The sequence below is a fragment of the Lissotriton helveticus genome, chromosome 10, assembly GCF_964261635.1.
Source record: "Lissotriton helveticus chromosome 10, aLisHel1.1, whole genome shotgun sequence".
In the NCBI taxonomy this organism is placed as follows: Eukaryota; Metazoa; Chordata; class Amphibia; order Caudata; family Salamandridae; genus Lissotriton; species Lissotriton helveticus.
The window spans coordinates 99,387,978-99,402,402 of record NC_136071.1 but is presented as its reverse complement, the minus strand read 5'-3'; the positions used below and the strand labels follow the sequence as shown (position 1 = coordinate 99,402,402).

The following is a 14,425-nucleotide window of genomic DNA, read 5'->3' as shown; positions in this document are numbered from 1 at the left end:
AAAAGTACAATCCATGTTGGAAGACAAATAGTGGGGGAACAATACATTCATGTATTATAGGATGGACCACCACATCGGGTCAACAATTCAGATCAATTACAATTGATGCCCCTTCTTTTTCCTTTGGTAAAAAATAGAAAGTAGAAATCTACTAACACTAAATATTATCTGTTGGGACGTATTAGTAGTTAGGATTCTCAGAGCCTGTGAACATGACCTCAAGCCTAATAATAGGCATATTGGTTTAATCCATCTCTTCCTTGCCTGCACATACGAGGGGCAGAAGAAAAGGATATGCTGTTCGTTTTCAATCTGTTCATGTTCACACATAGGACAAATTTCATCCATTACTTGGGACGATATATCACGACTCCTAGCCCAACGTGCCAATGTTGTTTTAATTAAAAGGTTTCCATACCTAAATTTTAAAAATAATGTTTTGGCAAGTGGGGGCTCTATTTCATCCATAAAGATTTCATAAAGGGGTTCGTCCTTAAAACTTAAGAATTTTGAGATTATGGTCCCGCTAGTTGAATTACTTATAGTTCTATTCCCTATAAAGGTCCAGAATGCCCTTTTTAAAGTTTGTTTGGGATTATCTGGTAGTTGCTCGGGATTCTCCCAGAAATGTTTTAATCCTATACAGCTCAACCAGGTCTTAACATGCCTTAGCCATGGGGTAGCACTTTGGATGTCAAGCGCAATAATTTCTTTTAACCCGTCTCTATAGTCTTGGAGTTCGGGGACGTGCCATAGTCTAACCCATAGCATTAGGGGTCGAATCAGAACATGATGGTCTGTTCTTTTAAAATTCAGGTCCAGTTCCAAGGGTACAAGTGGAGTACCTCTTGGGACCCTCACCAGACTTCGCATAAAGTTGTTATCTGATACTCTAAAAATATCTTTGGCTCCGGGGCCCCATATTTCTGCTCCGTAGAGAACTGATGACTGGACCTTGAATTTAAATAGTTCCATAACTGGGGACACTGCTTTACTAGTGCTTTGACTGTGTTCCCTGAGGATTGGTCTAACATTCTGAGCAAAGATTAATTTACTTTTGTCCATTTGCGCTTTCCAGTTGAACTTGGAGTCTAGTGTCACCCCTAAATAAGAAAAATGGGGAACTGAATCCAACTTTGCTCCTTTTAGTGTTAAACAACCTTTGTCCCGTTTTATAGGATTTAGGGACATACATTTAGTTTTCATTCCATTAATCTCCAACCCCTTTAAATTACAATATTCGTTAAAGGTGTCCAATAGGGACTGTAATCCATTTTTCGTTTGGGATATCAAAATTGTATCGTCAGCAAATAGTAAGGAAGTTACCTTTTCGCCATTAAGCTTTGGTGAATCGTTTTTACAACCTTTTAAAAAAGAGGGGATGTCATTTACAAACAGGGAAAAAAGCGTGGGAGCCAGGACGCAGCCCTGACGGACTCCACGTTCAATGGGTATTTTTTGAGTTAACTCACCATTTGGGCCCCATCTAATTCTAGCAAAATTCCCTACATGCAACTCTTTAATCTGAGTAACAAGGTTGTTTGGCATACCAGCTGCACTCAAGGTTTTCCATAAGAGATTTCGGGGCACCAGATCGAATGCTGCCCTTAAATCAACAAAGGCAACATATAAGTGGCACCTTTTGATCTCTACGTACTTCCAATAGAGGCAGCAAAATCTAAAGATTTGATCTATAGTGCTGACTTTTGATCTGAATCCAGCTTGGAATTTGGTTAAAATTGTATTTTCATCCAACCAATCACTCACACGTAATAAAATGTGACGTGAATAAATTTTCTGTAGGATGTCCATTAAACTTATTGGCCGATAGTTACAAGGGTCCATCCTATCGCCTTTTTTAAAAATTAAGACAATTTCCGCTCCCTTCCAACTTTCTGGGAATTCTAAAGAGCAAGATAATGTATTGCACAAATAGTTAATATAAGGTGCCCATATTCCTAGGTCGTGCTTGTATAAATCCCCCGGGATCTTGTCCAGACCAGGGGCTTTTCCTGATTTAATTTGGGATATTGCCAGCTCTGTTTCCCCTAAGGTAAAAATCAAAGGGTCTGTTCGGTAATCGTGGGTCTCCACAATCGTGTCCATATGTGGATCATCATATTTTTTGTATAGGTTCGTAAAATGATTAACCCATGTTTTCTCATCCAAAAAAACATCTTTTACCACCCTACCTACTTGATTGCCATTTGCGACCAGCCTCCAGAACGCCACGTTGTCGCGTGATCTGGCAGCTAGCAACAAGTCGGCCCATTTATCTTCATCCCATCTTGACTTTGAGGCCCTTTGGATTGCCTTGTAATTATTCCTAGCTCTTCTGACAGTTCTAGGTGATTTAGTTTTTATTGCCATTAGCATTTCCCTCTTTGATTCCCTGCATGATCTGTCATACCATGGTTTACCATGCGACAGGTTCTGGGTCTTTTGCTGGGGTTTTTTGGGCATTTTAGTTACTAATAATCTTAAGTCAGCAAAGAATTTCTGATGTAACGACATAAAGGACACTCTAAATTCCTCCTCAGGCTTTGCAGCTAAGTGCGGTCCAAATATCTCCGCAAAAAGAAAATATATTTCGCTGAGGATGTTACTATTGTCCAGTATGAGCGGCCATTTCAGAGATCTTCTATTATTACTGATATGGATCTCAGAATTATCAGCACTATTGCCCTCAATTGGAAATTGCTGAGCTGTATCGCTAAACAATAGAGCATCTAAAGTCAATATTAGAGGGAAATGGTCACTCTCAAACCGTTCCCTAACTTCAAGATCAATAAGATATGTCCAGAAAGGTATGGAGGAGATCACAAAATCTAAGTTGTTTTTATAGTTGTTCCTGGTGAAAGTTGGTTTCTTGGCACTATCGGACGGTAACCGTCCATTGCAGGCCCTAAGAGAGTGGTCCGTACATAGATTAATCATTTGGAGACCCTGTTTTGAGCATTTGACCGATTTAACATTTTCAAGCGTGGGAATGTTATTCACCTGGTCCTCTTCCTCGAAGATTTCGCTAAGCCCCACGACTGGCTCAAAATTACAATTAAAGTCTCCTGCCAGGATAACGAAATCTTCTCTGGGGTCTAGTCCACTCAGAAAGCAGTCCAAATTTGAAATAGTTGGGGATTCTCTTGATGAGGGTAGGGGCCTATTATAAACATTTACTAGAATTAGGTTCTTCCCGTTTACCAATGTAATCTTTAAAACTAGTAAATCGACAGAGTTCATATCAATCTTCACGATCTTCACCCTTAAAGTTATTTTCACCCACAACAGGAGACCCCCCGACGGCCTTCCACTTTTGGATGGTATTGCACCTATACCGTATGTCTTGTAACCCACCCTGTGAGGCGTCTCCAGTGACCATGTTTCTTGAAATAAACAAAGATCAAATAACTCTATGAAGAGTGCCCACTCCGGATCTCTCAAGTTTTTCGCAACTCCGGCTATGTTCCAACAGACCAGTTTAACAGGCAACTCTGAGGCAACTAACCTTTCAATGGGAGCCCTTGGCATTACTTCATGACCATTAAGAACCACAGGTTGTATTACCAAAGGTGGTACCTCAAATAATTTCTTGTTACATAAAATAGTTGTAAGTGGTACCTGTTCTTCTACAATATTTGCATCATGTATTACATTTGCTTCACGGGGAACAGTCTTATCCAACCCCAAAAGCACCGAATTATCCGGTACATCCAGTAAATTTTCAGTGCCCACAACACAAAAAGGCACAGAATTAGCCAGTACATCAGAATTGTTAACAACACCCCCATCACCAATGCTCAATGTTTCCGGCCCCTCACCACCCCTGGTCAACAAACATCAGTCGCAATCATCTAGACCACTAAAAATGTCAAACCTGTTAAAGGTTTCTAGAGGTGTAAAAGGCTTTAGATGGTCCATCCTTCTATTCTGAAAATTGCGTGATTTATCTGATACATAATTCCATCCCAAGGGATCTGAGGCTACCAGGGGAGGAGGGGCATAGTATGGATTACATGAATTCTGTGGTGTAAGTGAGTACATGGCATATTGACTACTACCATTGTTCTGTGCAATAAAACAATTACTTGATTGGTTTTGATTTGTGTGTTGTAGTGGTTGGTACTGGGATAAATGGTTTTGAGATGAGTGGTACTGGGATGAAAATACCACCGATCTTGGGTAGAAGTATGTTAACGGTTTAGGGGTTATAATGTTCTTTGGGCCACCTGATTGCCAGTTTAGAATAAAATGGACAGCCGATGGGTCCCTAAAATTCACGACTACCACATCACCATTAATGTCTTTCGGTCTGCCCCCTAACCATTGAAGCCGACGAACATGTACGATCTCACTGTTTATATCATTTGCAATTGGCCTGTAAGAACTCAGCCAATGCATCGTCTTGTTCTTAAGTTGTGTGTAACCCTCTTTCTTATTCTGTCCTAGAACAGGTACACCTGTTAAAACAACCACGTAGGGTACTGCCTCTGGCGGAAGTTCGGACAGGGGTGTCTTTCCAGGTCCCCCCCCGTATGTCTGGTTTCCCCCGTCTCCCTAGTTGGATTCATAGGGAATTTGCTAGGGATGTTCTCAGTGGTTTTGTTTACAGTGTTGTTTGAAGGTTGGTCGTGCTTTTTTTGGTTCGTTATAAGGGGTAATTTGGGTGGATTAGATTGAGCAGATACTGTAGGTACTGCAGGTACTGTGGGTGTGTTCCCCGTAGAGCTGGAGGTTGATGCTGGAAGAGTGGGAATAACAATGGGAATAGTTAAGGGTAGTTGGGCTGGTGCTAGTATGTTAGATGGTACATTATTAATTGATAAACTAGTTACCTTGATTGGTGCCTTATTTGGTGTCTTTTTGGATGTAACATCTTTACCACCCAGTGCATACTCGATTTTGCATAATCTACATTCTACTTCCATCAGCCTCTCCAAAATAGATGCGGAGTAAGATTTAATTAAACTCTCTATGTTAAGTAATATAACATGGTCCTTAGCCTCAGTAGACACATCAGGGAACACATTAACATCCATATTGTCCTCCTTGTCCTCATGATTTACTAGCAGATTTATTTGGGGAGAAGGTGTAGCAGGGGACCCCTCCATGTCTGCTTGAAGGATAATGGGTTTCTTAATAGAACTGATGGTAACCTTTTTCCCAAAATCAGAGCAGCTCAGTTTCGGTTGTGATAGATCCCCCCTTTTTCGCCTTTTCTTAGTGGGCGGTGGACCATAAATTTTTAGCTGGGGTACGATTTTTTTCACCCTGTTACACAGCTGTTTCACAATAGGCAAAACGTTTCCCCCCGCCGTACATTCACTACTGGCTTGAGGAACTGGTAATAAGCCATTCGCGTCCGTTTTTGGCGCAGTATGTGACGTAAGCACTACCACACTCGTGTCCGGATGTTCACTGGCTAAATCATTACTTGGCTCATTAACTATTGCCTCGTTGTCGATGTCAATGGAGCAGGAGGCGGGAAACGAAGTTAATGACACCGACCTAGTCTTTATGCTTTCAATTGAGCGGCGACGATCCGCACGTCTTTCCGCCATGGCAGATTCCCTAGAGACATCAGGGGATGATTTGGCAAAATAATCATCAAGGGTCCTATTTACCAGTACACCCTGTTTGTCCGACACTGGTTGATCAGGATTCACAGTGGACATTTTTAACACAGAGGCCGACAGAGCCAAGGCGCAAGCCTAGATGTAAAAAGTACCTGGCACACAGCGGGACCGGCCCAGTCCGGTCTCGTCGGCTCTCGGAGGGTCTCAGAGGGTCCGCCCTTAGTCCGGGCTTTGTCCCGGGATGGGTCCCGCACACGCGTTCCGCTCACGCGTGCCCGTAACAGTTCTTATGTCAGAAAGAGTTTAAGGGGAGGAGTCCCGGGAAGAGGCGGCAGGTGTGCTGGGTGATGAACGCACAGCCTGTCGGACCTCGCAGTCCCGTCCCCCTTACGGCCGCACTTCCAATCAGTACAGCGTCTCTCTACACCGGCGCTTCCCCTGGTCACATGCAATGCCTCCCAAACAACAGCAGCAAGCACTCCTCTGCGAGCGGCTCCCGCGGAGCGGGGGCCGCGAGGAGTAATAAAGGCGGTGATGGAGGGGAGGAGTCCCGGGAAGAGGCGGCAGGTGTGCTGGGTGATGAACGCACAGCCTGTCGGACCTCGCAGTCCCGTCCCCCTTACGGCCGCACTTCCAATCAGTACAGCGTCTCTCTACACCAGCGCTTCCCCATGTCACATGCAATGCCTCCCAAACAACAGCAGCAAGCACTCCTCTGCGAGCGGCTCCCGCGGAGCGGGGGCCGCGAGGAGTAATAAAGGCGGTGATGGAGGGGAGGAGTCCCGGGAAGAGGCGGCAGGTGTGCTGGGTGATGAACGCACAGCCTGTCGGACCTCGCCGTCCCGTCCCCCTTACGGCCGCACTTCCAATCAGTACAGCGTCTCTCTACACCGGCGCTTCCCCTGGTCACATGCAATGCCTCCCAAACAACAGCAGCAAGCACTCCTCTGCGAGCGGCACCCGCGGAGCGGGGGCCGCGAGGAGTAATAAAGGCGGTGATGGAGGGGAGGAGTCCCGGGAAGAGGCGGCAGGTGTGCTGGGTGATGAACGCACAGCCTGTCGGACCTCGCAGTCCCGTCCCCCTTACGGCCGCACTTCCAATCAGTACAGCGTCTCTCTACACCGGCGCTTCCCCTGGTCACATGCAATGCCTCCCAAACAACAGCAGCAAGCACTCCTCTGCGAGCGGCACCCGCGGAGCGGGGGCCGCGAGGAGTAATAAAGGCGGTGATGGAGGGGAGGAGTCCCGGGAAGAGGCGGCAGGTGTGCTGGGTGATGAACGCACAGCCTGTCGGACCTCACAGTCCCGTCCCCCTCACGGCCGCACTTCCAATCAGTACAGCGTCTCTCTACACCGGCGCTTCCCCTGGTCACATGCAATGCCTCCCAAACAACAGCAGCAAGCACTCCTCTGCGAGCGGCTCCCGCGGAGCGGGGGCCGCGAGGAGTAATAAAGGCGGTGATGGAGGGGAGGAGTCCCGGGAAGAGGCGGCAGGTGTGCTGGGTGATGAACGCACAGCCTGTCGGACCTCGCAGTCCCGTCCCCCTTACGGCCGCACTTCCAATCAGTACAGCGTCTCTCTACACCGGCGCTTCCCCGGGTCACAGGCAAGGGCTCCCAAACAACAGCAGCAAGCACTCCTCTGCGAGCGGCACCTCAAACTATTCAAAATTACGCCCTATTTAATCTCTCGACAATAGCTAGAGTATAACTCCTAATTATGTATTCAATGCTATCCAATGTAACACTAGTGTGCGCTACTTGCGGCGCAATGTCTGCCAATATTTTATCAATACTAGCCTCCTTGTCTTTATATGTGGTTGCTGGGAGTGATGAAGGTGCTGTTACTATTCCCTCTTTATCAGCAATAGTTGTTGTGCATTGGTCATTAACAGTAGTAGGCTTTACTTTTTTACCGAAATCAGAATGGCTCAACTTTTGTTTATCTGGTTCCACCCTTTTGCGTCTTCTTTTGGTTGGGGGTGGGCCATAGGTTTTATGCGGCAGAATTGTCTTAGTCTTGTTTAGTGTAATTTTGCATGGCATAGGTGTTGGTGTGATTGGCACGTCAGTTACACTGGATAAGCTTGTGATGTTATGGGGTGAGGTACAACTCACGGCCTGATTATGGCAGGAACTGGTTGTAGGCATGCAATCTCAAGGTATAAGAGGCACACTATCCAAAGATACAATATCATCATTGCCGTTAAGGGTCACCTCGATGGTGGAGTAAACTTCTGGAGTTCGGTCAACCAATGGCCTATTCTTCATATTTTCAATTGAACAACGACGTTCTATACGTCGCTCTTCTAGAGTTAATTCTTTAGGAACTTCAGCAGCAGTTCTTATAAAATAGTTATCCAGAGTTCCATTTAACAGGCCCCCAGGTCTTTCTGACATGACGATCTCCGAACTTAACGCCGTCGTAGACATTGTAGAGTTTTAATTCATGTAAATAAATGGACTTACTCAAAATCAACGGAAGGATGTACACAAGCAACCAGGGGTTCCGGCCAAGTCCAGTCTCCTCAGGCCTCTAAGAGGGCCCGCTCTTTGCCCGGGCTTCGCCCCGGGCGCTCCCGCGACACGGGGCTGACGCCTCTTTCAAGCGCCGCCTGGCGCGCTCTGTCGCCGGGATTCCCACCGCTAGGGCAGGCGGGAGATGTAGTTTGTTGTTGTCAAGTGCCCCCCTCCGCTCGGCGGCCGCGAAGATGGTTGATGCGGCGGCGGGAGGGGGACAAAACAGACCCAGCAACGGCAAGAAGAGTGGCCCACAGCGTGTACAGCAGGTAAGGGTCCCAGAGGGTTAGAACAGCATCACCCGCTCCACCGGGGTGACGCCTCTTTCAAGCGCCGCCTGGCGCGCTCTGTCGCCGGGATTCCCGCCGCTAGGGCAGGCGGGAGATGTAGTTTGTTGTTGTCAAGTGCCCCCCTCCGCTCGGCGGCCGCGAAGATGGTTGATGCGGCGGCGGGAGGGGGACAAAACAGACCCAGCCACGGCAAGAAGAGTGGCCCACAGCGTGTACAGCAGGTAAGGGTCCCAGAGGGTTAGAACAGCGTCACCCGCTCCACCGGGGTGACGCCTCTTTCAAGCGCCGCCTGGCGCGCTCTGTCGCCGGGATTCCCGCCACTAGGGCAGGCGGGAGATGTAGTTTGTTGTTGTCAAGTGCCCCCCTCCGCTCGGCGGCCGCGAAGATGGTTGATGCGGCGGCGGGAGGGGGACAAAACAGACCCAGCAACGGCAAGAAGAGTGGCCCACAGCGTGTACAGCAGGTAAGGGTCCCAGAGGGTTAGAACAGCGTCACCTTAAGGGTCCCAGAGGGTTAGAACTGCGTCACTTAGTCCAAGTCACCCAGTGGCCAGAATACGGTTGTAGTCTAGTCCTGGCTCCCCAGCTTCACGCTGTTGGGTAAGGTATTTACAAGTCAGGTTGTGCATCACACCAAAAAGCCTGAAAACTATTTATGGTTTGAAATCTCCCCATTTAAAAGGGCTACTTTAGAGTTATTTACAGGTCCTGTGTCCACACATTGGACTCTGTGATAACAGAAATGAAAGCAAATTGTTAGAGACCAAAAATGGCGTCCTATGAGATGGAGACATCTGATAACCCTATGCCTGTGTACGAAAAGGAAAATAAAGGTGACACCAACACGTAAAGCCAAACACAAAAGAAACTCACCAGACCAGCCACCAGCCATTGTCAGATTTTTCAAGAACTTCAACCACCACACCAATGTTCATGGACAATTCGTCAGTGTCCTTGGCCTCATGCGTTTTTATTGCGAAGTAAAGCTCTCCTAAACAGAATGAGAAAAGCATTATTTCAGAACGCACCTCCACTTATTCGTGGGTATCTTGTTCAGCCGCTTTTAAACACAGTTGCAAATGATGGGGCAGATTTACAAGCCCCTTGCAACACTTTTGCGTCATTTTTCCCATGTCAAAAATAACGCAAAAGTGGCGCAAGGAGATTGTAAATATGCCCTGATATCTTTAAAAACAAAAAAAAATGACCTATGATCTTAACCCACCATACAATAAAGTAAGGGGCTTCCTGCAGACAGTGAGTGCCAACTCCAATACAGTCAGGACAGGAGCTGTGAAACTGAATCAGGAAGACCCCTTAAAGCAGGACCACCTTCGTTTGGATTCTACACTCATGAAAATCAGATTGCTTGGAATTAAATTTAAATTAGGGCGCCTCTGGAGTGGCCCATACCATTAGTTAGACGCCCAAAGCAGTCCTGAGTGTCAAGGTGGCCTCCACTGATTCTGTCGATCTCAAAGAGCGCCCTGAAGCACCGTGCTATGAAAGACGACAATCAAAACATGGTTAAAAATATGATGCATGACCAAATGGTCCAACAACACCCAGTGGACCATGTTGTTGTGTTGGTGTAATAAAGTCAGTTGCATGCATTGACTATTCTTCTCTGGCGTTTGAGGGTGCTCAAGAGTACACAGTTCAGATTCAGGGCTGAGGACCTTAACGCAGGAGAGAGGGTCATATGATTGGTCGGTGCCAAAGTTGGTGATTATACTGGTTTAGAAAAAGAACTTGCAGACTTACCAGTGTCTGAAGACGGGCGCCTCGAAGAAGCTTCTTTGCTGGTTGAAAGTTTGCACAGATAGGATGCAGGAAACCAGGCCAGGTGTTTCTCCTCATTCTCCACCAACCACCAGCCTGCAGGAAAGAGCACAGAAGGACGGGCATGAGCAACAATCAAAAAGGACCCCTAACTATAGTGTGCTGTCTGGTTCCAATCATGTAGAAGCCATATCTGGCTTGTATGTGTTCATGCAAAGAAATCAAGAAGATCTGAAGCACAGGAAGTCCTTTCTTACAGGGACTGTGTGCAAATATTATTTGTGAGGGACCCTAAAACACAGAACAGCTAAGTCATGGGTCACGAGCACACACATATCATGACCAGCATCAATACAAGTCAGCTCTACAGGGTGGACAGGAACAAGCACAAGCACATTATGGAGCCAGCAGAGCCAGCTGCTGACAGATGCAGCAGACGCAGCATATGGGCACGCGTCTTCTTCACAGAGATCAGGTGCCCCCCTTCAACCCAAATAATTCAAAGTTTCTCATCCTTTCAAATGGGATGCAGCGGGCACCTTAAAACTTTTAGAGGAAGGTGTATCAAGGAGGGTGCGAGGGGATGGTCGGTGAATAGGAACCTCTGCTGTTCAGAAACTCCTTCAAAGTCCACAGCCTTGCATGAATAACTTCTTGAACAGATAAAGCTGTTCCCTTTGGGGCAGGTGGTCTGTGTATTGATTTAGCCTGTTTGGGAAAGGGCCAGGGTGGGATTAGACTTAAACAGAAGGCTGCATTCTAGTGGCATCAGACGGGTGAGGGGCTGGCTGGGAGATCTACTCTTCAATGAATCAACCTGAGCCGGTGGATCCTTTGATCACATTTGAAGCAGGGGCCTGATCTAGAAAGATGCTTGTCAGTAGGAGTGGTCTTTCTACTCGCCTGCTGGGCAGAAGCAGTGCAAGCTGCCATCATGCGCAAGTCAATCGTGAGAAACAACAGCACAAGCTTCCATCACAGGACAGGTGGACCACAAGTGTATGGAAGTTTCCAACACACACACGGACAGCCTGTGAAGTAGCATTTAAAGCACCCATTACACACAGCTGTAGGGGCAGAGATCTGGCATTCAGTAGCAAGCTTCTGGCAACCAAATAACAATAGTGTGCAGCTAATCCTCACAGGACAGAGGTCATGTAAGCAGCCTCAAAATACTATCCGGTGAGCCCTCTGTGGTGTGCAATTGGGCAAACGGCATGGCAGCCAAATGGAAAGGGGTAGCCATGGCCAGTGACGTGATTCACGAGCTAAATCCGCTGAAGGGTGAAGTGAAGCGCGCCACAATGTCTGCGCAGAGATCGGAAGAGCTTACCATTGTTTGCAGAGGGCACCTCTGCCCATGGTGGTCTGCATGGAAACCTATAAAGCAGTCCTATCACCACTGAGGGCAGTGCCAGCACAAGAGTTTTCATTTACTACCCTAGGCAAAGTGGCAATTTAGAGATGGCCCCTGCACTCTCATGGGGACACCACTTGGTGCTTCTAGAAGCAGTGTGGTGCCATCCTATTGCTTATACCCTAGCTGAGTGTCTGGAATTCCTGTAAGTAATACTAACCCTAATTGTTGGACTGTTTGGGTACTGGTGTGAAGAGTACAGGGGCCTCAGGCACCCCCAAAGGTACATATTTATGTACCTTTGTCGATGGCTGGAAGCGTATCAGACATTATCAGTTGGACAACAACACCAAACATTAATGGGTTTTCTGGGCACCTCTATGGGTGCCTGGTTGTATTTAGGGCATTAACACGCGTATGGGTACACTCAACATTAACGGGTATCTGGGCACCTAATGGGAGCCTTAGTACTCCAGTGTGCATACATCCGACATGAATAGGTGTTTGTATAACTCTATGGGTACCTGTGTGCAAGTGTGACACGAACAGGTGTTTCTGTACCTCTGTGGGTATCTGTGTGTATGTGTGCCATGAATGGGTGTTTGTGTGCCTCCATGCTTACCTGTGTGTATATGTGACATGAATGGGTGTTTTTGTACCTCTATGGGTACATACATGTGTGTATGTGTGAAGTGAATGGGTGTGTGTGTACCTCTATGGGTACCTGTGTGTATGTGTGACACGAATGGGTGTTTGTGTACCTCTATGGGTACCTGTGTGTATATGTGACACAAATGGGTGTTTCTGTACCTCTATGGGTACCTGTGTGCATGTGTGACACGCATAGGTGTTTGTGTACCTCTATGGGTACCTGTGTGCATGTGTGACATGAATGGGTGTTTGTGTACCTCTATGGGTACTTGTGTGTAAGTGTGAAGTGAATGGGTGTTTCTATACCTCTATGGGTACCTGTGTGTTTATGTGACACAAATGTCTGTTTGTGTACCTCTATGTGTACCTGTGTGCATGTGTGACACAAATGGGTGTTCGTGTACTTATTTGGGTACCGGTGTGTATATGTGACACAAATGGGTGTTTCGATACCTCTATGGGCACCTGTGTGCATGTGTGACACGAATGGGTGTTTGTGTCCCTCTATGGGTACCTAAGTGTATGTGTGACATTAATGGCTGTTTGGGTACCTCTATGGTTACCTGTTACCTGTGACATTAAAGGGTGTTTGGGTACTTCTAGGGGTGTATATTGGACATTAACACATGGCTGATTTGTTTGCTTTCAGTTTTCTAAAGTGTGCAAATACCTATTTTGGGTAAACTCAAATGTAACATGTTTCACTGCCGTTCTATGGCACCTGCTAGTGTGTGGACACAGTTGTAAATGAGTGAATACCTGTGGTGTTTTTCAGTAACACGTCCACGAGCTCTCCACGACGGACCTTGAAGGGGTGGTTCTTGGTATCTGCGGCCTCGTACGTTTCCAAGCAACAATACTGCTCTGCTCTTATTGGTTGAATGACTGCGTCACTGGCCTGTTGCCTCGACATCTCCCTGCTCCCATCTCGTGCTTCTGAGGGCATGATGACGATGCTGGAGAATAGACATGGACACCATTTAGTACAAAGCAAAATGCCACAGCAAGAGTTTGGTGTCCTAAGCTTGGTGTGTAGTGGGATTGTGGTGAGTGGAATGCTCAGAGTGTGCTGTTGTGTTGGGAGACGAGGCCTTGGCAGTCGGACCAGCTACTGGAAGTAAAGCAGGGAAGATGTGTTATCAATGTCGTTATTAACTGGGATGATAACTAATAAACAACATGCTCCTGAAATCAAATTTTCGTGGACTCATAGTCAAAAGACCACCAACTTTGATGCATCGAAGGAGACCAAAACAGAGAAGAAAGTCTCTGCTACCCCCTTTTCAAAACAAACATTTTATTGAACCCAAGTACTACTATTGTCAGGGCCAAGTCTGATCTTTATTCCACAAACCGACCCACGCCCTCAATTCCTCTTTCCCGTCAAACAACCCATGGATCCATAGTGATGTTTTAGGGCACTGCTTAGTTAGAGTCACATGGCAGTGCATTGTGGGTACCAAACTCCTGCTGACTCAATTATGACTGGAGCATTCTTTTCTAACTTTAATGGTATATTGAAAACTAGCTCATGAAATATAAGCCAGATTTAGGATTGAATACAAAGTGCATTAAAATCTCAAATGAGAGATACCACAGAAATCCAAATTCACAATATGTGACCGGGTAAAGTACCAGTTTGGTGCCTGATCTTAGATCTCACACTTGAAGCTAGTTCAAAGCTAGTTGGATAGATCCTGCAGGATGCCTCAAGTCTGGACCTGCTGATCTAGCCTGTCCACTAAGCAACATCACCAGGTTTCCCAAAGCAGTATCTAAAGCACTCTATCTGCCTCGGGCTTTCATATTCTCTGTTACGAGTTGTGCCGGACTCCTCGCTGAAGGCAGGGTCCATACCACTAGGGCCAAGGTGTACTTCCCTGTGTGATTCCTGAATCATGGCTGAGTGATAACCCCACCTGGCCTTGTTTCATGAACACTTGTTCCACACTGTGGTTGGCATTTGTTCCACACTGTGGTTGGTATTTGTTCCACACTGTGGTTGGCATTAGCTTGCATTCTCTGTTACATCCATACTTCTGGGAGTATTGAAGTGTCCTTGCCCTCCTCCCTACTGGACAGATTTAAGTACCTTTGTGCACCATTGTCCCTTTGTGAACATGGCTTCCAGACTTGGATACACTAGTCTGGGTGACGCCCCAATGTTGGCTTGTGAAGTGGTACACGCTGCAGTGTTCTAAGGATCGAACTCTAGACCCCAACACTGCCCAGATTCTTGGACATACTAGGAT

General features: G+C 46.8%; 1 pseudogene across 1 annotated transcript in view; it reads right to left on the bottom strand.

Annotated features, from left to right (window-relative positions):
• LOC144785068 (NADPH oxidase organizer 1-like) overlaps positions 1-14,425 on the bottom strand; it is a 38,996-nt pseudogene that overhangs the window by 9,146 nt on the left and 15,425 nt on the right. Inside the window, exons 5-7 of the transcript XR_013601751.1 lie at positions 12,933-13,129; positions 10,148-10,261; positions 9,257-9,374 (exon numbers count right to left, since the gene is read on the bottom strand). The product of XR_013601751.1 is annotated as an NADPH oxidase organizer 1-like (transcript). The remainder of the gene's footprint in view (positions 1-9,256; positions 9,375-10,147; positions 10,262-12,932; positions 13,130-14,425) is intronic.